This window comes from Dama dama, chromosome 27, assembly GCF_033118175.1.
Source record: "Dama dama isolate Ldn47 chromosome 27, ASM3311817v1, whole genome shotgun sequence".
In the NCBI taxonomy this organism is placed as follows: domain Eukaryota; kingdom Metazoa; phylum Chordata; class Mammalia; order Artiodactyla; family Cervidae; genus Dama; species Dama dama.
The window spans coordinates 38,921,323-38,945,419 of NC_083707.1; the positions used below are offsets into that span (position 1 = coordinate 38,921,323).

At 37.4% G+C, this 24,097-nt stretch overlaps 1 protein-coding gene across 1 annotated transcript in view; it reads right to left on the bottom strand.

Annotated features, from left to right (window-relative positions):
* Positions 1–24,097, bottom strand: part of DLGAP1 (DLG associated protein 1) — a 754,315-nt gene that overhangs the window by 646,132 nt on the left and 84,086 nt on the right. The window contains exon 2 of the mRNA XM_061130894.1: positions 4,698–4,844. The gene's annotated coding sequence lies outside the window, so the exon portion shown is untranslated. The remainder of the gene's footprint in view (positions 1–4,697; positions 4,845–24,097) is intronic.

A 24,097-nucleotide genomic window follows, 5' to 3' on the forward strand; every position in this document is an offset into this window, starting at 1 on the left:
TTATATTATAAAAGTGAACCTGAATTAGAGAGACTACAGATGAAATGACTCTGCTAGAAAAATTTCTATATTGTTAAAACAATTGGAGTTTTGATACTATTTAAGAACTAAGGTGAATATGTTTCATAAATATAATTTATTTAATTCCAGGCCTGTATGAAATTCTATGCTCTTTCCTGAGAATTCATACCAAGAATTATGAGTTACTGCTATTATCTATATGCTTTCAGAATAAGAATATAAAAGTAAAATAAGAAAGATGTAGATAAGGGGAAAACTATCAGCTTTCTTATAAAGCAGACAAAGTCGCTCAGGTTGTGTCCAACTCTTTGCAACCCCATGGACTATACAGTCCATGGAATTCTCCGGGCCAGAATACTGGACTCGGTAGCCTTTCCCTTCTCCAGGGGATCTTCCCAACCCAGGGATCGAACCCATGTCTCTCACATTGCAGGAAGATTGTTTACCAGCTGAGCCACAAGGGAAGCCCAAGAATATACTGGAGTGGGTAGCCTCTTTTCTCCAGGGGGTCTTCCTGACCCAGGAATTAACCCAGGGTCTCCTGCATTGCTGGTGGATTCTTTACCAACTGAGCTATGAGGACTTCCCTGGTAGCTCAGCTGGTAAAGAATCTGCCTGTAATGCAGAAGACCCCGGTTTAATTCCTGGGTTGGGAAGATCCTCTAGAGAAGGGATAGCTACCCACTCCAGTTATCTGGCCTGGAGAATTCCATGAACTGTATAGTCCATGGGGTCGCAAAGAGTTGGACATGACTGAGTGACTTTCACTTTCAGTATAAAGTAGAAATAAAAATAAATAAGAACTTAGACTAAGTCGAATAATACATTATACACTTCGAAAAATAAAAAAATCTTAAGTATGAAGTGCTGTCTCTGCAGACTTCCCAACACAATTCAAATTAATGAAACACAACACCTGGGTTATCAGTAAACACTGTAATAAACAATATAAATGCAATTAGGTAATGACTTAATGAGAGGTCACTGCACCTAAAGTTGGCCTTAAATTTTTGTTAACCACCAATATCAATGGGCTTCCCAGGTGGCTCAATGGCTAAAGAATCCACCTGCAATGCAGGAGACACAGGTTCAATCCCTGGGTCAGGAAGGTTCCCTGGAAAAGAAAATGGAAACCCTCTCCAGTATTCTTGCCTGGAGAATCCCATGGACAAAGGAACCTGGCCGGTTACAGTCCTCAGGGTCGCAAAGAGTAGGACACTACTGAAGCGACTGAGCACACACACAATACCAATACCAAATATTTCGTTTCCTTCAGAACACTGGAGAAGTAACAGGATTTTCCTTCTCAGGAACTGTCCTGGGATACACTAGAAGCATGCAATCAGACACCTCAAGTTTCTCCTTACACCTTTCCCATTCTACAAAAAAAGTCCCAATTTCCATTCCTCCCTTTCCTAGAAAACAATCAAAAGAGTTCTCAGAAACTAAAATAGGATGGATTGTCCAGAAATGTTAAGAAAGTGGCACTGACATGCTTGACACTGTTTATTTCTGTGAGACATCAAACACCAGAGAAATTACTGTTGACCTTACTTCACAGGATATTTTACCCTCAAAAAGTCTCTGATAAAACAGTTACGGAGAAAACATGATAAAATGAAAGGCAAGACTAAACACTTGGGGATGAAACACACTCCAAAACTGACAATCTCCTCTGATCACCTAATTTTGCAATGGAGTCTTTCTAGAAACACTGAGTGTTTCTATTCAGTAACAATGAGATCACCTAAAACAAATACCCTGCATGTGATAATGTTTGGAATTTAATGGTAGGCAATGAGATTTTTTCTAATTTCTTATTTTTGAACTATAAAAATTATACTGAAAGATATGTAGAAAATACACTAAATGTTTGGATAAACAGTCATAAAGTTCTTCAATTTTAAACATTAGGAAGGAAATATTTTATACTACTAAAGAGAAAGTGGTTTTAAAATTTTGCTGTCTCTTCAGTAAAAAGTTTCTAACTTTTATATATAATTTAAGTCCTTTTTTTCTATACAGATACTTGAAGTGGCAAATAAAGTTATAAAAGGTATTCAGATGACTTAATGTTACCTTGTTGCCAACTTTGAAAGATCTCATGATATACTTACTTGTCAAAGCTTCAGTGAAGTAATTTCATTACATTGTTCTTGTCAAAAATCTGGTTTAGGCCGAGATTACATAAAAAGGTAAATTAGCTCTACTGAAAATTTACTTTATTGGTTAATCCTACATATGCCATAAATCTTTAGATATATGTTGTTGAAACATTTGATACAGTCTTATTCCTATTTGCTCACACAATTTATTTAAAAACATTTTGGAAATAAAACCAGAAAAAGAAAATAAAATGGGGGAAAAACTTTTTTTAATTGATTTTACTGTTTACAACAGTTCATAGTGAACATTATCATGAACCCTGGAGCACAGCTCTGCATGGTCAATATCAGATCATAATATGAAAGAAGCCACTTTTTTCACTTTTCTAAAATTCACTGGTTATTTCAAACCCAGTACTGCATTACGGCAGATAAAACCTGAGTCAGGTAAGGCTGGATTATGGAATCAAGTTCTAAACATTCAGAACCATAGAGATAAGACAGAGTACAAAGTTAGAAAGACTGGATGGATAAAAGAGACAAACTCTGGTATAAAGTATCACCATGAAAATAACAGCATCACGAAAATTAGATTGGTGTTCAAATGAAATATACTATAATTCGATGGAACAAAATGATGGTGAATCATGTTTTCAAAAGTTAAAAAGTGGTATAAGACTTTGCATATATCAGTATTTTATTAACAACTGCAGAATATTCTGCTTAAAGTTCCACAAATTAAATACTGACATCACAATCACATCAGGAGTAAACAAGTATGTGATTAAGAAGAGGTACAGTAAGCGTAGTAATAGTCATGGTAACCACATGTATTGAGTACTTCTGTGTCATGCACTGTAACTTACATATTTATTCTGCACAAAAAGTGTCAGATATTCTGTTCCCATTTCAAAGATAAGACTATTTAGAAAAGTTAGACAATTTACCCTGTATTAGATGCTAGAAAGTAGTATATTTTATATCATAAAACTTAAAATACCAATGATCTTGAGAAATATGATACATGACAGCCAACCATCTCCTCTTGAAAAATACAGTAATGTCTTTCCAACTGGGCTGGCCAGGTGAAATTAAGGGAAAATCAACACACTAGGCAGGTTTACAGATGAGAAACTTAAGTCCTCACAGAGAAAACGATAATAAGATCAGCAGCAGTTGTAGCCACAGTGTTAGTCACTCAGCTGTATCCGACTCTTTGCAACCCCATGAAGTATAGCCTCCCAGGCTCTTCCATCCATGGGATTCTCCAAGCAAGAATACTGGAGTGGATTGCCATTTCCTTCTCCAAGGGATCTTCCTGATCCAGGGATCGAACCCAAGTCTCCTGCATTGCTGGCAGATTCTTTACCATCTGAGCCACAGGGAAGATCTAAAGCAGTAGCAGCACTACCACGGGAGTTGTTGCCAAAAGGTGGCAGTATCAGGACGCAAGCCAGAAAAACTGATCTGTGCCCCTATGGCCCATGTAATCAGCCACCATGCTATGACCAGGGGCATTTTCACACTTTCAGGCTTCCTAATTTTCATCTCCCAGGCTATGCTCACTAGGATATCTTTATGACACCCCTTCCCCTACATTGTATATGAAATACTTGAAAAACTGTTACACATTGTACATGAATATGCATTCCATGAGGTCTAGTCCATGAAAATGTCTATTTCATTTTCAGAAGTACTGACTCACCTTGAATCTCAGATACCTAAGATGCAGAATAAGTCATATACTTGAGAAGGAAAACATTTCAATAACCTTTATTTCTCAACATCCATCCACCCAAGATAACTTCACATCATGACCAAAATATCTATTCCATCCCTTCTTTTCTGCCCAGGTACTGGCCACTGGACCATCTTTCTAAGTGATACAGAGCAATCTTGCTCTTCTCTTCATCTCCCCAAACAATCCCAGCAGTAACTATTCCAACACTGCCACTCAATTCGATTTTACTACCTTTTCCCAGCCTCAATTCTGTTTCAATGATTAACCCCAAATGGACTGACCGGCAATTTAAAAGTACATTGGAACAGAAAGTTTTAACCTTTCAGAAAAAGGTATGCAGCAGAAAAGTTACATGCACTAGAAGTACGGGTAAGGAAAGCTCACTGTCAGGGTAGAATTTGCATAAAGATAATCATATTAGGTATATTTTCATCACAACCAATTTCCAAGAGATAGCCTCTCCAATTTCATTACTGTTTTTATAGCAGTAGAAACAGCATAGTTTGTAGCAATTACAGGTTTCATAAAATCAAACTGCAGTTATATTTTAAAAGAAGAATGCTTGTCATGAAATTCCCCTTGCAATAATGTTAACACATTATACTTTACATTAAGTAATAAAAAAATCTTCAAACATATCAGCACACGCTTATCTAATAAATATAGCAATCAATATATCAAAGTCTTTTTATAGTAGCCTATATTTTCCCTCCGCCATGGGTCTATTTAGTTATTGTAACTTTCCGACTGATATCAAGGCAGAAATATTTCAGAAGAGGTCATGACATCAAAAATCATCCTCAAGAGGAAGTAAATATTTAAACTCTTACCTTGTCTTAGTGAGACAAGCAGTATCCGGTCTGCAGCAACCCCATGAATCTGGAATTGAACTGGATGCTTGCTGATCCTTTGGAGAAAGTGTTCCCCAGAACAGGTGTGAGTGGTCCTCACAGAAGGCGCTCAACAGCACCATTCACCTGCAACACAAGAAGTGCAAATCTGTTAATCGAGTTTCCAACATTATTTACACACATGAGTAGCAGCCTTACTCTCCTCTTTACACTCACAGCTCAGAGGCAGGCTCATCTAGACATCAAGAGCATGGTCTTCAGGTCAGAGGAACAAACTTCATGTCACAGCCCAGCCACCCATCCTATCTTTTCAAGAAGCTACGTGTGCCCTCCACGGCTACAAAAAGAATCATGAAATTAATACAAATAAAATGCTTTTAACAGTGATCCATGAAAAGCAGGCATTTTACTCCTCCTCTTTTTTTTTCCTGTTCTTGGTTAAAAGTTAGGAAGATTATCGTCCATTTACTGAGCACATAATATAAAGCACTTGGTTGGTGCTTTATAGAAATGACATCATTTCATCCTCAAAACAGATGTTACTCCTTTTATTTTATAAATAAGGAGACTGAGATTTGGGGGATTAGCAATATTATGAAGTTAGACAACAAAGTAGTAGCACTGGCACTTAAACCAGATCTGATGCTCTTCAACATTCTTGTTGCATCTGAATGCTTTCGTATTGGAGGGGCTGTCTGTTATAGTTTGATGCCTCCACAGAAAAGCAAACAATATGGCAAATTCAACTATTTAATATAAAATGCTATTTTTATAAATGCATCTCAAATTTACTCAGTTTTAGGAGATAGACTGATTCAGAAACAAATTAGTAAGTTTCAGCACATGAAACAAACACATTTAAACAACATTCAAAGAAATTTCTCTCCCTCTCTATAATGGAGGATCTGATTCATGGTGGAATTTACCATCATGAAAAGATGAAAGGCAACTTTTCAAATTGCTTACAGTCATATTTACAGAACAATGATGACTGTGTACTAAAGTCAAATTGATAAAAACTATGTTTTTATTATAAAATTAGTATCTTCATTACAGATCTGCAGAGAATAAAAGATAGTTAACACAAATATTTATAAAAATATTTAACTACATCATCATAGTCATTGCTAATAATATGGTGCATTTTCTTCTGGACTATTTTTCTATGGTTTCCTTTTTTTCTAGGTATAATAATACTAAATCTTATTTTAATAGAACATAAATCAAAGTTTTAATAGTTTGTAAATATTTTATATTTACATTTTATATTTTCTGGAGGAGGTCCAGTAGCTCTACTATTTTTCACTTTATTATTAGTATTAGCAAATGCAATCAGATGAAATAAATCAAGAATAATAAGTGGTAAAACTATTTCTACTAGTTGATGTGATACCTGGAAAATACTGAGGAATCAATATAAACAGTACCTCAAACAATAAAAGAATTTGGTAAGGCCATAGAAGATGACAATATTCATAAATTAACACCTTCCATAGACACTGCATTATAAATAAGTAACATAACCATAATGAAAAAGATGGGAAACAACAGAACTAACCTAAATAAACTTCAGAAACAGTGTTCTGATTGTATACATTAAAGCTGAAGACAAAAAGAACTGTACGCATACTGCACTCTAGTTAAAGATTTGGCTTTTCACAGAGGTATAAAATTGCAATTGTGAAACTACTTTATGTACATTTCCAGACTGAGTTAATAACTACATTGATGATAATGAACATAAAGTTCCTTGGTGTTAAAAACAAGAGCTACTAGAAACAGAAATTGTCTAGAATGAACTCTGTGATGATGGATTAGAATCAGAATGAATCAATATGAACTCATCATTATGTGTGTGTGTATATACACACAAATAGATATAAAACAGACATAGACATGTGTATGCGCACATGTGCATTTATATATATACAACTATCTCCTATTTCTGTCAGGGGAGAGAAATCCTAGAAGCAATTGTGAAAATTCATTGAACACACCAAGAACCCAGAACTTGGTTTCCAAGTATCCTTCTTCAATAAAAGGAACCCAAAATCCTGGGAGGAAGGCTGATCTCAGGAATGCGTCAGAGATGAGCATGACAAGGGAATGGGACAAGATTAGTCCTCAAGATCCTATGGGGCCAGAAAGTCAGCACGGTGCTCAGATTGTGACGGCAGATCAAAAGGGAGCAGGAGCCAGCCTGAAGGTGCTCCTGATGGCCAGATGATAATAATGAACTTTATCTCAAGGAATAACAAACATCCTTGAGTTCATACTCCACGTAAGTGACTGAACAAATAAGAATGAGATAGCTCACTCTCAGAGTAGAATTCAAACTAGTAAATACAGAAGGAATGATGCAAATAGAAAAATCAACCTCTCACAACCACCACCATAACAACTCTTACAGCGCCATGAGTCAGGGATGGAGGCTAAAATTGGCGGAAAGATACATGAGAAAACAGGATACCTGTATATTTCAAACTATCTCCCCACAAGATACTTACGAACTACAAAGGGGAAAAAATGTAAATTTATAGTGCAGAAAACTGATAAACTCCGCCTCAGTTAAAGTGATCAAACTTATCACCACCAGGAATAAGGCATGTCAACATCGTTTACCTCCTTATTTGACTCACTGAGGTCACACCATCACTTCTGGGGTATTCTTGCCAAAAATGAGTAATCTAAATTTCATCATGAAGAAACATCAGACAAATCCAAATTGAACAACAATCCTCAAATTAACTAGCCCCCACTCTTCAGAAATGTCAAGGTCATAAAGATAGACAAAGTCTAGAGAAGTTCTTCAAGTCAAAGAATAAAGAGACATGACAGCTAAATACAATATGTCATCCTAGATTTGATCCTGAAATAGGAAAAAGACATTTGTGGCACAACTGGAAAAATTTAAAGAAGGCTTATAAATGGTACCAATTTTTATAGCTAATATTAATTTCATGATTTTTTAATTGTACTACAGTTACATAAGATGTCAACATGTAGTGAAGCTAGGTGATGAGTTTATACAATCTCTTTGTCCTACTTTTGCAAACATTTTGTAACTCAACTTACTTCAAAATGAAAGTTTAAAAACATTTCAAAAGTACTTGGGAAATGAATACCAAACTAAATTCAAATATAATAGGTGAAAGAAATGAATAAAAATGAATAGGAAAACAATTGAGTAGAAGTAAGATATACAATGAAAAAAACCCAACTATGCCAAAATTTGTTTTTTTAAACTCTTCATAAGACAATGAAGGACAATGAAATTGAGCAATACCACATCTCTACAGTAAATAAAAGGGTGTTAGAAATAGCTTTACCATTAGTAACTTATAAAACAGAACAGCTAGAAAGGATGTGGAGAAAAGGGAACCCTCTTGCACTGTTGGTAGGGATATAAACTGATATAGACACTATAGAGAAGGTCCATCTAGTCAAAGCTATGGTTTTTCCAGTAGTCATGTAAGAATGTGACAGTTGGGACTATAAAGAAAGCTGAGCGCCGAAGAATTGATGCTTTTGAACTGTGGTGCTGGAGAAGACTCTTGAGAGTTCCTTGGACTGCAAGGAGATCCAACCAGTCCATCCTAAAGGAAATCAGTCCTGAATACTCATTGGAAGGACTGATGTTGAAGCTGAAATCCCAATACTTTGGCCACCTGATGTGAAGAATTGACTCGTTAGAAAAGACCCTGAGGCTGGGAAAGATTGAAGGCAGGAAGATAAGGGGACGAAAGAGGATGAGATGGCCGAATGGCATCACTGACCCGATGGACATGAGTTTGAGCAAGCTTTGGGAGCTGGTGAAGGACAGGGAAGCCTGGCATGCTACAGTCCATGGCGTCGCAAAGAGTTGGACATGACTGAGCGACTGGACTGAACTGATGGAGAACAGTATGATGATTTCTTTAGGAAAAAAACAGGAATAAAACTACCATATGACCCAACAATCTCACTATGGAACATACACCCTGAGAAAATGATAACTGAAAAAGACACATGTACCCCAATGTTCACTGAAGCACTATTTACAATAGCTAGGACATGGAAGCAACCTATTTCCACTGACAGATGAATGGATAAAGAAGTTGTGGTACATGTACACAATGGAATGTTACTCAGCTATTAAAAGGAACAAACTTGAGTCAGTTTTAGCGAGGTGGATGAACATAGAGCCTGTTACAGAGAGTGAAGTAAGATAGGGAAAAATAAATATCATATATTAATGCATACATACAGAATCTAGACAAATGGTACTGATGAACCTACCTGGAGGGCAGCAATAGAGGCTCAGACATAGAGAATGGACTTACACACAGCAGGGGCAGGAGAGTGTGGAACTAATTAAGAGAACAGGATTCACATACATACATAACTGTATGAATAATAGTTAATGGGAAGTTGCCATAGAACACAGGGAGCTCAATCTGGGCTTTGTGACAACCTAGAGGAGTGCGATGGGGTGGAAGGTGGGAGGGAGATTCAACAGGGAGGGAACATGTGTATCCTCGTGGCTGATTTATGCTGATATTTGGCAGAAACCAATGTAATGATGTAAAGCAATTATTCTCCAATTAAAATAAATTTAAAAAATAAAAAACAGAACAAAGTCAAGAACTCACCACATATATGGCTGTCTCATTTATGACAAAGATGCCATCCCATTAAGTATGGAAAACAACGAATCAACTTTTCCAATAAATAGACTTGACTGAAAATGAAAAAAAAATGACTACTTCTCCCACACTATATCCAAAATGGAAAAAATAATTCCAAATAGACTGTAGACTAACATGAGAGGTAAAACAAGACAGCTTCGAGAAAAATGACTAAAATTACAAAAACCAAGTGTTGAAAATGATATAAAGGAAGTAGAATTCTTATATGACTGGTCCACATGTAAATTGGACAGAAGAATCATGAGAGCTGATTTATTCATAAAAGCCAAAACTTAGCATCAAAGCAAATGTCTATCAATAACAGAATCACTTAATAAATCACACCACATTTATAAAATTGACTGCTCTATAGCCATAAGGAACAAACAACTGTTGCCTACTGCACACAGCAACCAGACATAATACATAGTTACAAAATTCAAAAGAACATAGCTTATCATTCCAATGATATAAACTCAAGAAACCAATGATGCTAATTTATAGTAAAAAAAAAATGCATTATACTGGTTACTTCTGGAAGGTATTAAGCAATCAACAAGGGAGTTCTTTGAGCTGGTGATTCTTTGTCTTCCTATCAGTAGGGGTTATATGGGTGTAGTAACACCTTGTCTTCATTAAGCTGTACATTTTAACATTCATGCACATGCATGTGTCATATTGTATGTAAGTAATAAATCAGTAAAAATTGAAAGGTTTTTTTTTTTCTTGAATGAATCCTCTTGTCTTCATTTTCATAGTTTAAATATTTTACCTATCAGACAGAGCTTTCCAAGGGATGCAATTAAAACCAGGTATTAATTTCTGAGAATCCATTTCTCCATCATGTAACAGAAAAAAGGAAAAGAATGGCTTTTTATTGTCCAGCTCCTTTCCTGAAAATAGATGCTTAGCTCTCTGTTCATTACTCTTAAGAGTGAGAGAAGATTATCCTGTCTCTTATAGTAAATGCTGACTATTCCATCTGTTCAAAGTGTTTATTTCTTTTAAAAAAAAAAAATTGAGAGAAATGTTATTGGATGCTGAACAGTTCAGTACTCTGGGATGTCTTAGAAAAATATTTTATGTGTACCAAATCTGACTGTTTGAGAAAAAAACAAACTTAAAATGAGGCATAATAAAGTAATGCACTACATTTTTTCTAAATAAATACTTCCAGTTATATAAAGCTACTAATGCAAAACATATTTAAACTCTCCTTAACATTAAAAAATGTAATCACATTTTCCCTCAATAATAGTGAAATTTCTCGAATTTTCCATTTCCATCAACTCTCATTTGTTTGAAATTTCTTTAAACTGTAGTCTTCCGTGATTTTTTTCTCTGAAAGTTATACTTTTAAAAAAGTGAATGATAAACTTTTAATAAACTAAATAATAAACTTTTCTTTTCTTTCCAGATTTCATATTCTGTCCCAGAAGACAAAATGCTACAATATTTCTAAAGACACAGTTGACATAGGAAAGGCAGGGACTAGTCACAGAGGTACTGACATCTACCAAGAGCATATAAAATGTTCAAGGTCTCCATTAGCCTCTACACTACTCAGGTCCTATAATACAGTGTGTTGAACATGGCCAGGTACCAATGTATATTTTTTCTAAATTCCATAAGGGAAACACATAAGGCAAAAAGCAAAAGTTCAATTATGAGCAATATCTTCTGTGAAGAGAAAAAACTGGGAAACACATACAGTCATGTATAAAAAGCAAAATAATACAATAACTCCAATCTGGCAGTTGGGATATGTTCCCATTATCTAGAAATTTTACTTATTTATCACCCTTCTGTTCAACACCATTGCCATGTAAGTGAGGTATTACTGTCTATTCCTAAAACGTCATTGCCAGACCCAGGAACAAAAAAGAAACTGTCATAGGACCATTTCAGTTCAGTTCCTGTCGTGTCCAACTCTGCGACCCATGGACTGCAGCAGGCCAGGCTTCCATGTCCATCACCAACTCCCAGAGCTTACTCAAATTCATGTCCATAAAGTCAGTGATGCCATCCAACCATCTCATCCTCTGTCATCCCCTTCTCCTTCTGCCTTCAATCTTTCACAGCATCAGGGTCTTTTCTTCGCATCAGGTGGCCAAAGTAGTGGAGCTTCAGCTTCAGTCCTTCCAATGAATATTCAGTTGATTGCCTTTAGGATTGACTGGTTTGATCTCCTTGCAGTCCAAGGGACTCTCAGGAGACTTGTCCAACACCACACAGTTCAAAAGCATCAATTCTTTGGTGCTTAGCCTTCTTTATGGACCAACTCTCACATCCATACATGACCACTGGAAAAACCATAGCTTTGACCAGATGGACCTTTGTCGGCAAAGTAATGTCTCTCTGCTTTCTTAATATGCTGTCCAGGTTGGTCATAGGTTTTCTTCCAAGAAACAAGCGTCTTTTAATTTCATGGCTGCAGTCACCATCTGCAACGATTTTGGAACCCAAGAAAATAAAGCCTCTCACTGTTTCCCCATCTAATTGCCATGAAATGATGGGACTGGATGCCATGATCTTAGCTTTCTGAATGCTTAGTTTTAAGCCAACTTTTTCACTCTCCTCTTTCACTTTCATCAAGAGGCTCTTTAGTTCCTCTTTGCTTTCTGCCATAAGGATGGTGTCATCTGCATCTGAGGTTATTGATATTTCTCCTGGCAGTCTTGATTCCAGATCTCGCATGATGTACCCTGCATATAAGTTAAATAAATAGGGTGACAATCTATAGCCTTGATGTACTCCTTTCCCAATTTGGAAACAGTCTGTTGTTCCATTTCTGATTGTTTCTTGTCTTGCATACAGATTTCTCAGGAGGCAGGTTAGGTGGTCTGGTATTCCCATATCTTTAAGAATTTTCCACAGTTTCTTGCGATCCACAGTCAAAGGCTTTAGCATAGTCAACGAAGGAGAAGTTGATGTTTATCTGGAATTCTCTTGCTTTTTCTATGACCCAACGGATGTTGGCAGTTTTATCTTTGGTTCCTCTGCCTTTTCTAAATCCAGTTTAAACATAGGACCATTTGGGAAATCTTATTTCCCCTAGAACTTTGATAGAGTTTCATAACATATAAATATTTTGATCCATTATATTTCAATGGTCCTCTTTTGACTTTTGATCTACTCTTTTCACATAGAGAAGGAAATGGCAACCCTTTCCAGTATTCTTGCTTGGAAAATTCCATGGACAGAGGAGCCTGGCAGGCTACAATCCATGGGGGTCTCAAAGAGTCAGACACGACTGAGCAACTAACACTTTTGCTTTTCTACTCTTTTTCACAAAATAGAGTTTCTCAGTTTCTCTGAGTTCAATTCTTCCTAAGCCATTACCAATGTTTCAATTTGCAGGCTGGATCTAACTACTGAAGCATTTATCAGAACCCAGGTAGCAATGTGTTATTATCTTACTAATTAATGCTCCCCAGGAGACTCTGGAATGAATATAGGCCACTCTGCACAAATGACGACCACTGAAATCATAGCCCTGACACCCGTAAGGCTGCACACCCTAATACAGTCCATTTCATTAGGACTTTAGTAAAAGATGAAGAGGCTAACTCAAGAAACCTGCAGAGCAGCATAAAGATGATATGGGCTTGTGGCTATAAGGAAAAGCTACCTTAAAACACAGTCCCCAGTTCTGCCTTTATGATTCTGATAGTGATGCAAACGCCACAGAAAGAAATATTAAAGAAGAATTACATAATCCTCTCTCAACCAATTGTTAGCTTGTTTGCTGTATATTTAAACACTGCCACAGGCTTCTAGTGGCTGGCAACTCACACTGTGGGAAATGTCATTGGCTTTTGCTATTCTACTAGCTGTGCTCCCCGGAGCAGAAAATTAAGCCTGACATATTTGGGGGAGGACTTTTCTGGTTTGTAAGAACTTAGAAAAATAGCCATACTTATTTATTCCAGGGTCACATTTATAAGTTCTTGGTTGCGCTGAGATAAACAATTTTAATACACGTGCTAAGTTCTTAGTTCCCTCCCTAAGGCAAACAGATTTTCATTTCTAACTTTAAAAGAAACACACAGACAGAAAAAGAAAATACTTTTGTATCTACATATATGTATGTCTTACGTATATGTGAAAATAAAAAAATCAATATCTAAAATGATACATTTCTGCTTCAGTTTATTCTGACTCCTCCTGAATAAAGTCTAAGTATTATAACTAGTCACTTATCAAAATATTAGCATTTCATGATGAATAACTTAGATTTGATGCACAAATATGAATCATGAATTTCAGACATAAATTTACTTTGTTTCATACATTATTTGAATTGTGCTATAATGTAAGACTAATGATCTCTCTTTAGTTGGAGGTTTTTGCATATTTGCAGCATTTAGATGCATCTTTTCCATCTGTTATAGGTGACATGTAGTTCTACCATAGGAATCACACAGGCTACCTGACCAAACTTAAATTTACAAATGTGGAATAAAACTATGAGTTACTGAAATGAGCCATAGAGTAAGATCCTCACTGAAGAAAAATACAGTAGTGTTTCTGGAAAAGTTTCTGGAAAACCACAGACTTAATCATTCAGAGGCATCTGTCAACTTCATCAAAACAAGGACATACCTCCCTATTTCTTGCCAAATTTCTTTCTTCCCCAACTTTGTTCTTTCATGCAATCTCGAAGGAAGGAACTGTATCAGGCATCTAGATTCTATCTATAATAGGGACAAACAAACCTGACTCCACACTGGATCTGTTTCTTTTACTTTAACCTTTATATTCTATTACTTTTTAAGTAATAGGGAGCTCAAATCCAGTGCTCTGTAACAACCTAGAGGGGTGGGATGGGGTGGGAGGGATGTCCAAGAGTGAGGGGACATATATATATTGTTGATTCACACTGATATTTGGCAGAAATCAGCACAGAATTGTAAAGCAATTATCCTCCAATCAAAAAAAAATGTAGTCTAATTGCTTGAAATATTCAAGATAGCCCATTCTCAAGACTCTCACCTTTAAAGGTATAACACTTTTCCATTCCTGAAGAGACAAAAAGTTGCAGAATAGAGAATAACATGTGCCTGGCTGGAGGTTGACAGGCACATCATGACCTAACCTAGGAGGGCAGTGGCAAGAACAAGGGATTCCAGCACCAAGAAGTTTGCAACAACCAACCACACCTTCTCCCCCTCTTGGCCTTTAAAAATGCTTTGCTGCTTCAAGGAGTTTGGGGTTTGGGGTGTGAGCCACCCATCTCCTTGTATGGCCTTGCAATAAACCTTTCTTTCCCCCAAACCTTGGTGTTTCAGTGTCTTTGGCCTCACTGTGTACTGGGCACACACATGCATTTGGTAACGTATCCATCACATGGCAGGTCCATTTTATTATACGTGACAAGAATAACAGCCTTTGGAGAAAAAAAGGTCCCAAAGCTCTGTCTCTCCCCAGCTCCTCATGTTTGTGCAAAGCCAGCAGTCTCACAGCACTGCTTTCTCTCACCGTGGCTTGGAAAGACATCCTCTGTCTTTTTAAAGTTCTATTGATCAAGCTAATGACATTTACTCACACCTGCTGAGCAAAAGTCACAGTTCCACCTGCTCTAAGGACACAGAAATGCACAGGCCATGGCATGGCTTTCCTTCAACAAAGATGAATGTCCTCTGATTGCTGTTTTATAAAGTAGCCCTGGATGCCTGACATGTCCTTCCGGTCCTAGCAGCCAAAAAAATCTCTCATCCACTTACCCACACCTGTCATCTTGTCTTTCCCATCTTGCTTGCTCGCGTGTTTGCTCCATCGTGTTCGACTCTTTGTGACCCCATGGACTGTAGCCCACTAGGCTCTTCTGTCCGTGGAATTTTCCAGAGAAAAATACTGGAGTGGGTTGCCATCTCCAGGGAATCTTCCCAAGGGGAGAATCTCCAGGGGATCCAGGAGATCAAACCCACATCTCTGCCATCTCCTGCACTGGCAGGTGGATTCTTTACCACTGAGCCACCTGGTAAGCCCTGTCTTTCCCGTAAGTGTTTCCATCCGAATGAAGAAAAGCCAGCATTCCCTCCACCAGCCACCACCATTCAATCTGTACATGCTCTTCTCTTCAGACAGACAGTGATGACAGTATTTTGCAGGAAATGTCTAAGCCTTAATTCTTATCTGATTTAATGCTTCTTCATCGATGATTCTCAGAGTGTGACTCACCATTACCTTTGCATGAGTGATTGCAAATCCCTAGAGAAGAGAGATCTATTTTGACTTTTTGAGCCCTCAGCACAATTAAACACTACTGTCCTCTGTGATTATGAGGACGATCAACCCAGAATTACAGCTGCTCCTTTACGCCAAAGAGTCTTCCAAGCAGAAACGCAGGCCAAAAGGCTACCTATAAAGTCCAGGGACCAAGGGCAAGCAAGCAAGCATCTGGGTAACAATTCTGTTTCTTAGAAAACTCTCCTGTTTTAAATGATGTCAAGGATTTACTGCATTTAAAATACAAACTGACACACGCTGAAGCTCTCTGGTTTTTACGACATTCAGAACCCTGGGCTGCTTCTCTCCTATTTTGTTTTGCTTTATATTGTCTTGTTCTTTTCCTCTTTCTGGGTCCTGAGGTCTGCCCTGGATCAATGAAAGCTTCCCCAGAACATAGGGCAGCAAATCATAAGGCTGTGTGCAACACCTTTCTCCAGTTGACATGTTCTCCAGATGTGACATGAAGTGTCCACATCTGTTCTCTTAAGTCATTATAAGCATCACCAAAAGGGAGCGCCACAACAAACCAAACCACCCCAGCCCAGCCTCCTCCAGGTCCTCAAGAGGCAGCAACCAACATTAGCAAGGTCCTTGTCTCCCATCACAAGGCTATCCCTGCTCGTTGTAAAAGGCTTTCTGTGGCCTTTGGTTGTTTTTTTTTTTTTTTTTTTTTTTTATGATGAGCAAATTTGGCTTAGAGAAAGCATTATTTTCAGACTGAAAAGTATTCTGTGTCTTAAAAATGTAGAAATCTTGAAACTGTATATGTATAATATACTTTATTTATACAGACACATCGCAGAGATATAACAGGCCTGCTTCCAGGTCACTGCAATAAGGCAAATAATCCAACAGAGCAAGTCATGCACATTTTTTGGTTTCCTGGAGTTTATGAAAGTTACATTTATACTACATTGTAGAGTATGAAGCATGCAACGACACTGTGTCTAGCAAAATAATGTACATGTCCAATTAAAAATACTTCATTGCTAAAAAATGCTAATCACCATCTGAACCTTCAGCAAGTTATAAATCTTTTCTGCAATAGTAACATCAGAGATCACTGATCACAGATCATCAGAACAAATGTAACAACAATGAAAAGGTCTGAAATTGTGGGAGACAAAATGTGGCACAGAGACACAAAGTGAGCAAACAAAGAGAAAAGCAGTAAAACCGGGATGTGGGGGTGGAATCTGAGGTCGCTATATTATCTAAACTGTCCAGTTTTCAGCAAGAGCCTTGAGACATGCAAAGAACAGGAAATTGCAATCTGTAGTCAGGAAAAGGGCTTCCCCGGTAGCTCAGCTGGTAAAGAATCTTCCTGCCAATGCAGGAACCCCGGTTTGATTTCTGGGTAGGGAAGTTCCCCTGGAGAAGGGATAGGCTAACCCACCCCAGTATTCTTGGGCTTCCCTGGTTTCTCACATGAAGAAGAATCTGCCTGCGATGTGGGAGACCTGGGTTCGATCCCTGAGTTGGGAAGATCCCCTGGAGGAGGGCATGGCAACCCACTGCAGTATTCCTGCCTGGAGAATCCCCATGGACAGAGGAGCCTGGCAGGTTACAGTCCCTGGGTTCGCAGTTTGACATGACTGAGCGACAGGAAAAGGGCATAAAACAGAACTGAGTCTAGATGTAGAATTTAGAACAAAGAGACTGCAAAGTAGCTCTTATAAATATATTCAAGGAACTAAAGAAGCCAAATTAAAAGAATTAAAGTATGATGACGATGAGATTTTAACTAGAGAATACAAGAGAAATTGTAAAGAAAATGAAAAGTTGTAGAGTTAAAAAATACAGTAGCTGCAAACAAAAAGTCACAAAGAACTCAAAAGCATGTCTGAATTGGCATAAGAAAGTAAACATTTAAACAGGGGATCAATAGAAATCTTACAAAATTAAAAACAGAAATAAAAGAACAGGGAATGAACAGACACCTAGAGCCTACCAACAAGAACAGTAACAGATGTGCAAATCAGGGTCCCAGAAGGAGATGAGAGAGAAAAAGGAAGACACTATTTTTGAAGAAATAATGGCCAAAAAATTTCCAAACTTGATGACAAACTTAGTCCACAAAAAGCCTAAAGAATTCCAATAAACAAAAAGAGCTACATCTAGGAACATCATGGACAAATGGCTGAAATGCTAACATAAAGATAAAATCGTGAAAGACACAAGAAAAAAGAAATGACATATCACAGAGAGCTCAGGAGGAGGAGGACGTATTTAGAATGTTGGGGACAAAAAACCCAACGGAGAATCTTATATCCAGCAGGATTTTCCAGCAGGATTTCCCTTCAGACATGAAGATGTAGAAAAGATACTCACAGATAAGCAAGGGCTGAGATAACTCACTGCTAGCAGACCTGCCCTAAAAGAAATTCTAAAGAAAGTCTTTTGGCTGAAAGGAAATTACACCAGATGGTAACTTAAATCCACAAGAAGAAATACAGTGCCAGAAAAGATAAATGTATAGGATAATATATAAAAACTGTGTAAATATATTTTTTCTTCAGCAGTAAAGCTAACAGTATAAAATAAGTAATGCACATCTCTATTGTTGGATTTATAACAGAGATGTAAAAATATGACAGTAGTAACACAAGGATATGAAAGAAATGTAGCCATATTGCACCAAAGTTTCCCTCTTAAAAAAACTAGAAGCAGAACAGCAATCTAAACCCAAAGCAAGCAGACTCCATTACTTGGAAAAGTTTAGAAAAGGCAAATTTACACAGACAGAAAGCAGCTTAGTGGCTACCTGGGGTATAAAGGCAGGAACAAGAATTGACTGCAAACAGCCTAAAGGGTTATTCTGAGGTGATACAAAATAGCGTAAAACTGGATCAGAATAATGACTGTGTAACTCTACAGGTGCACCTTAAAATCACTGAATTAAACAGCCAAAATTAATGAATTTAATTGTATGTAATGTATACCTCAATAAAGCTATTAAAATATAAATTATTTGATTGGTAGTGGAAAAATAAGCATGAGAATTGCACAAACAAATGAAAATCTGTGTTACTAAACTGAGGTATCATAGGCAGAGACTTAAAAGTAAAGAAATTCACTTGATCCTTTCCTTACAATTTTATAATCAATAAAATATCATCTAGTTTAATCCATTAGAAATGAAATACTTACACTATTTGGCTGTTGTCTTTTGTCTTAACTATTGAAAGTTGTTTTTTTTTTAATGTCAGTATAAATACATCTTGTCTTTCCTCTTAAGCAAGATACTATGATTTTTTTTCAAGTAGAAAAACATTAAGATTGCAACAAATTATGACAATCTCGGCCAAAAATCTATAAACATCTAGATATTGTCAGATGATGCAAATATATATATTCTGCAATAAAATGCCTTGTGATCTGGATTCTACTGAGCAAATTTCCAACATAAAATAAACCTAAGTCATCCTGAAGCCTGAAAACAGACTACTTAGATCCCAAATAATCATCTCTTAAGATTATTTTAGTTGTAAATAAATCTATGTTAAATCAAACCATCAAAAAATGGAAAAATCTGAACCATTAAAAGGGATTTGGGGAAGTTGAATTTTTCTTGGAAAATTAAAGTGCTGAGAAAAAAATCTGATTTTCTTTAATATAAAACTATCCATTCCTAAGTCTGATAGAAAAAATCTAAGAAAGAAAAAGTCATGTATGAATACAAGGACTGTTTCTTGCAGGAAGTGAAAAATCTTAGATACTTTATTCCAAGGGTCAGAGAATGTGAATGGAACAGAGTCTAAATCATGTATTAAAGTTTCATGAAGGAGTGATTAGAAAAAAAAAAAAAAATGTCCACATATGGGTAAATGTCCTGAGTGGGACAATGATGAAAAGAAGCTGTAATAGTGTAGATGAACTTAAACGAATGATTTCAAAAAATTTATTTGGTTCTTCCCTGACTCCTAATTCTTAAAGATTCTCACTATACTAAGAAACTGTCAGTCACCCTTTCAAAAGTGAACTCTTCCCACCTCAATTAAGAACTGCCAAACGCTTTCCACGCACACTTCTAGAGGCAATATCCAAAGTCAGTAGTGCTTCTGATCTTTCATGCCATGAATCAAACACAAACTAGACAAACATATAGACAGGCAGCAAAGTAATCTTGTAGAAAAACTGATGTTTTGCTCTTCACTTTTGTAATATGTAAATGGTATGTAACAATTTAGGATATCGCTCGGTCAGTCCGGGAGGGAGGGACAAAGTTTTCTTATTCTGCAGCTGCTGAACAAAAACAGCTAAAACTGTGCTAATCTAGTACACTGGCATTTTCTTTGCTGACCTAAATTACAAAGCACTTGCTTCAAGACGATCAAGCAGACTAATTTTAAACACCAATTACGTCTAACACATAATATAGTTAGTTATTCAGAAAGAGCAGTGTAGACACATCAGACAAACTGGCATAGTCTAATTTCAGAGAAATTAGCTGGCACATGGCTTTCAGAAGTCTTTGAAAAATCACCTGGTCAATGATTTGAGTCAATATTTTTAGATTAAAAAATGTATCCTTTATGATCACTTTCCTAATTTTATCCTCTTTAAATTGCTTTCACTTCATCTTACCAAATAAGTTTTCCTTTACAACAAAAACTGAAAACTTTCTAATTAAATTCAAAGTATCTACTTCTCTCAGAAGCACTAAGAAATCAAGTTATTTAAGAAATTTAGCAATTCAACCAAATGTTAGACAAAATTAAAATGATTTACAGGGACAGAGGGAACACTCAGAAATAGTAAATTAGCTTCTTAAGGAAACTTAAGTTTTTTTTTTAAAAGGTACTACTTTAGCATTTAGCTGGTTACCTGTTTTGTTCAAAATGCTAAAAAGAATTGGTCAATCTTTTTTATCAACATTTATTTGTACAAAGGACATAAGCAACATACAATTTTCTTGGGCTCCAAAATCACTCTGGATGGTGATTGCAGCCATAATATTAAAAGATGTTTGCTCCTTGGAAGAAAAGCTACAACAAACCTAGACAGCATATTAAAAAGCAGAGACATCACTTTGTTGACAAAGGTCCAAATAGTCAAAGCTATGGTTTTCCCAGTAGTCATGTACAGATGTGAGAGTTGGACCATAAAGAAGAATGAGCACTTAAGAATTGATGCTTTTGAGGTGTGGTGCCACAGAAGACTCTTGAGAGTCTCTTGGACAGCAAGGAGATCAAACCAGTCAATCCTAAAGGAAATCAACCCTGAATAATCAATGGAATTGATGCTAAAGCTCCAATACTTTAGTCACCTGATCTGAAGAGCCAACTCATCGGAAAAGACCCTGATACTGAGAAAGACTGAGGGCAGAAGGAGAAGGGGGTGACAGAAGATGAGATGGTTGGATGGCATCACCAACTTAATGGACTGAGTTTGAGCAACTCCAAGAGATAGTGAAGGATACAGAAGCCTGGCACACTGCAGTCCATGGAGTTGCAGAGTTGGACATGACTTAGCAACTGAACAACAATAAATACACAATGTATCTTTAGCAAACTCTAAAACAAACAGCAATACCCATATGGGTATGACTACACTGGGGTAAATTCATGATTCTCGGGGAAAAAAATCCATTTGAATACAATACCAAAGACATAGCTTTAATGGTGGTAAAATCAGACATATCACCATCACTACAGTTTTATTCTGATGTGTGAAGCATTTTCTAACTAATCTTTCCTTCCTATTCTCTCCCAATTGGGCCAATGATCCTTAAATTTTATGGTTTAGACATTGTGAGGTTTAACTTTGTGTCACCTTGGCTAGGCCCCAGTATCCAGGTATTTGGTCAAACGTGTCTGGATGTTGGGCCTCCCTGATAACTAAGTTGGTAAAGAATCCACCTGCAATACAGGAGACTCCGGTTCGATTCCTGGGTCGGGAAGATCTGCTGGAGAAGGGATAGGCCACACACTCCAGGATTCTTGGATGCTGCTGTATTTTCCAATGAGATTAACAAAGAAAACAGATTTTCTTCCATAAAGTGTACAGGCCTCCTCCCATCAGTTGAGGGACTTTAGAAAAAGACTTGCCCCAAGGAAGAGGGAATTCTGCCAAGTGACTGCCTTGAAACTTCAATTGCAATGTTAACTCTTTCCTGGGTCTCCAGACTTCTGGCCAGCCCGGCAGACTGTGGACTTGCCAGCCCCAGGTTCTTAAAATAAATCACTGGATACATAGATTATATTATATCTAGATACATTTAGTATTCCTTAAGTTCTATTTCTTTGGAGCATTCTGACTACTACAGATTTATAATGCTTTTTAAAATTTTAACAGTGGTAAAATATTACTGAAAGGTCTTTAATAGAGAAATGATTAACTCCTCCATGGAATGCCATTTGAAATAAAACTGTTATTATAATTCATACTTCTCTTGGTTGATTAAGAGGACAGGGAAAACTGAAGGCAGATAACTGGTCTTTCTTCCATTTCCTCTATTTCTCTATTGCAAACACTGATGCAGCAGTAACTGTGGAGTGAAGTAAAAGACTGCTATAAAATTTTAAGCAAAGCAGCTGACCTCTGCCCTATAGAGAGCGCTAGCTATTTTTCCAGTGCAAGGAAACAGGTTCAGATAAGCAAAGACAAGTCTGGAAGGTCACAAAATCATCTGATGGAAGAGCCAGAAATAGAAAGGCCCCTCCTGTGTCTGAGATGTACTCATCAGCTGGTACATTTTTGTACAAGTTTTTGGTACATTTATGTGTGTGTGTGTATTTCATTGAGAACAAACATTTGTTCTACTTTGTCTCTAGTTGAGAAGAACCTACCCAGCCTTACATTCAAATGCAAACTGTCATCAAGAACTACAATCATTACACAATTTCTTACTTGTCCACAACTTCTACTTCCTTTTCCTTACTTCAAATAAATTAACGTTGTCTGTTTCCCCTGGAACTATGACAGCTGTCTAAGGACCCTGCCTTAGTCTTTCCATAGTCAAAATGAACAGCCAGGCAAAATGTCAAGAAGTAAAATCACAGGCTTCACTTTGATGCCACAGTGAGTGTCGGACAGAGAGTCAGACCCAGGCTCTTGCAGACTGGAGAGGACAGGAATTTTGCCCAGAATAAAAGGGAATAGAAAGAAGTATGCGGATGGAGTTGGGAGATTGTTAGATGGATTTAGGGAAGAAAATCTGGTACAACTCTTGCCTCGGTAATAAAAAAAAAAGAGAGAGAGAGAATGGTACTCAAAGAAATGGGACTAACACAATTCAGTGATAGAGACACAAATGACTAGGCAGGTGATCAAGCTGGAGCATCCTTCAGTAGGGGAGTGATACAGATATGAATGCGCTGCTATACCTATTGCTATTACAGGAGTAGAACCAAGGAGCACCACTGTTGGCTGGAAACTAGAGGCTGGAAACCACAGTTGTCCTTTGGAATTCATGGGGCATTGGTTCCAGAATGCCCCAAGGGTACCAAAATCCGGAAGGCACAGACACCAAGGGCAGATTGTAATTAAGAGGACAGCACTATAGTTTAGGTGAAAAAGACAGACTTAAGTCTTAGGGAACAGGTAGTAAGGCTAGAGGGAATGGGTGGATCTGATCCACCCATTTGTCCAGGAGGCAAAATAAGCAGGATCTACTGAATATTTTGAATGTGGAGAAGAAAGATTTTGGCATGAAGCATGATCTGAAGATATGAGTTGGGTTAGAGAAGGGAGATGAAACACAGGTCTTGGGGAGAGGAGAATGGAGGAGGGAGATGGTAACATGATAAATACAAAGTTCTCATGGGATATTCAAAAGGAAATGTTCATTCATTTACTGAAGATGGAGGCTCACAAAAGAAGTTGAGATAGTAATTTGAGAATCAATGATTCACAAGTAGTTAAATTCATAGTCATTCATAAAACAGCTCAGGCAAAGCACCTTTTGTAAGTGGAATGGTTTGTTGAGTTTTTCTCATCTTTTTTTTTTTTTTAATCAGCACCATCTACCTAATCTTGCTTTAGAATTTAATGGCATCAAGAACTAATTCCAGTTTTGTGTTTCTGGACAGGAAAATGAAGCAAAGCTTGGGTTTTTGCTATTCAGTCGCTAAGTCATGTCTGACTCTTTGCAGTCCCATGGGCTTCCCTGATGGCTCAGATGGTAAAGAATCTGCCTGCAACGCGGGAGACCTGGGTTCGATCCCTGAGTCCAATCCCGGGGTTGGGAAGATTCCCCCGGAGGAGGGCACTGGCAACCCACTCCAGCATTCTTGCCTGGAGAATCCCCACGGACAGAGAAAGCTGGCAGGTTACAGCCCACAGGGTCGCAGAGTCGGACATGACTGAGTGCCTAAGCACTGCACTGCACAAGCTTGCATTTAAGAATCATGGCTTTAAGAACTTGCATTTTCCCACCTATCCATGTAACATTTATTAAGGCAAATCATGTCTCCTGCATTTGTGATTTAAACAGACAACTCTCAACCCACAAAGACTGGGATGACTCAAACCACA